This window comes from Tupaia chinensis, unplaced genomic scaffold, assembly GCF_000334495.1.
Source record: "Tupaia chinensis unplaced genomic scaffold, TupChi_1.0 Scaffold000320_2, whole genome shotgun sequence".
Taxonomy (NCBI): Eukaryota; Metazoa; Chordata; class Mammalia; order Scandentia; family Tupaiidae; genus Tupaia; species Tupaia belangeri.
In genome coordinates this window covers 1,821,550-1,823,578 of record NW_006159814.1, presented here as the reverse complement: position 1 = coordinate 1,823,578, position 2,029 = coordinate 1,821,550, and the positions used below count along the sequence as shown (strand labels likewise).

Sequence of the window (2,029 nt, the reverse complement as noted above, 5' to 3'; positions counted from 1 at the left end):
ATGACAGTTCACACAGGCTAATACTGAATGTAAACTAAAAATTAGAATAAGAATTGTTGTAGTCAATTTCTTTTTGGCTGTAATTTATGCAATTGCTTTTTGTGATTTTTAGAAAAGAGGGCACCTGTGTTACTTTATTACTGTAAAATTTTCTTAACCAAAATTTGGTGAATTTCACTAGTCAGTCTACCTCACATTTCATTTATGATTCTAAATTGTCTTAAGTTGTGTCTACAGTATGTTCTTGTCCTTTCATTTAATTTGGTGAATGTATTAAAATTTTCTCCAACACCCCAGCTCCCAAAAGTTTCTTTTCTTTAAATTGTTATGTTAAAAAACAGAAATGAACGCCTTCATTATGGCAATGTCCAAAAGAGGCTGAAAGTTCCCATATCATAAACTAAATGACTTTTTTAAAAAGAATTAATTTTTAATCTTATTTAATAATTCATTTATTTTAGTTTGACCAGAGAGAGACAGAAAGAGAGAGAAAGAGAGAAAGTGAAAAAGCAAGTCATCAGGTCTAGGACTCATACCGTGCTCGGCCATAAAGGGTTGTCCAGTGCCTTAACCACCACGCCACCTGCTGGTCCCCAGACTTTTAAGAATCTACTGTCTTGGACCAGCAGCTGGCATAATGGCTATGTCGCTGGACTCGCATGTAGTCGACAGTGGTTTGAGTCCCGGACCCAGTGGCTTAAAATCATACCAGGTTTGTGTCCATGCATGCTCAAGATCCCAAGAGGAGAATGGAAGAGAAGGGATTGCGGCATGGCCATCCCCATGGGGGGTGATTTCTTGCTTTCTGTCTCTCTGTCTCTGTCTGTTTGGGGAGCGCCCGGGCCCTATAGCAAAAACCTTTCCAAAAAAAAAAAAAGACGAGTCTACTGTCTTGGGACCAGCAAATGGCAAAATGGTTACGTCACAGGACTCCCACACGGTCACCCATGATTTGAGTCTTGGACCTGGCAGCTTCAAACTCATGCCAGGTGCATGTGCGTGTGTGCCCCAAATCCTGAGAATGGTGGAGAAGGGACTGCAGTGTAGCCATCCTGCCCTATCCTCGGGAGAGATTTCTCACTTTCTGTTTCTGTCTTCTCCAGTGAGCGCACATGCACTAAAGCAAAAATCTAAAGAAAAAAGTCTACTGTCTCTAGCATAACAGTACAAGGAAGTGCTAAATAAACATTTGAATGGAAAGCTATAGCATTCACCAAGCAGACACATATACACATAAAATAACTACAGACTATTTGCAAACTGTCACATAATTATAGGTGATAGATCCAGAAATGACTAAAGACATAATTAAAATATTCAAGGCCAGCAGGTGGCATGGTGGTTAAGGCACTGGCTCCTACATGGCTGACTTTACAGTTCAAGTCCCGGACCCAGTGGCTTGAAAATTACACTGACGCATGTGTATGCATGCTTAAAATCCCACAAGCACCCAAAATCTGGAGAACAGAGAAGGGACTGTAATGTGGCTATCTTCCCTGGGGCCTGTTTTCTCACTTTCCCTCTGTCTCTCTCCAGCAAGTACATGTGCCATATGGCAATCAATCAATATAATATTCATTTTATTGAATATAAAATGTTTCATTTTATAGATAGCTGCATGTCCTTCTTGGAATATTAGACAACATGTTATTTTTAATCTCCATTTCTAAATTCTGCCTAATTTTAACTCCTTCTGAGAAATAACTTTCTTGTCCGGGAAAAATGCCTTTCAGTTCTATTAAACAGAGTTATAGTATAATAGAATTTGACACAGAACCCATGAAAACATTCTTCTAGATCAAAGGCACCTGGTTGTTACATGCAAAAGAGAAATAAATATTTGTATTATGATCAATTCAGGGGAAAACAGAGTGTTCCACTACATATTCCAAAGCAGCTGCCTTAAAAGACTCTTAACGGGAACCAGCAGTTAGCGTAATGGCTATGTCGCTGGACTCCCACGTAGTCAAGCGCGGTTCGCGTCCCGGACCCGGTGGCTTAAAACTCACGCCGGCGGCATGTGCGTGGG

General features: G+C 40.4%; 1 protein-coding gene across 2 annotated transcripts in view; it reads right to left on the bottom strand.

Annotated features, from left to right (window-relative positions):
• The window catches only part of ESCO1 (establishment of sister chromatid cohesion N-acetyltransferase 1), a 78,221-nt gene that overhangs the window by 2,268 nt on the left and 73,924 nt on the right, over positions 1 to 2,029 (bottom strand). The window lies entirely within an intron of this gene.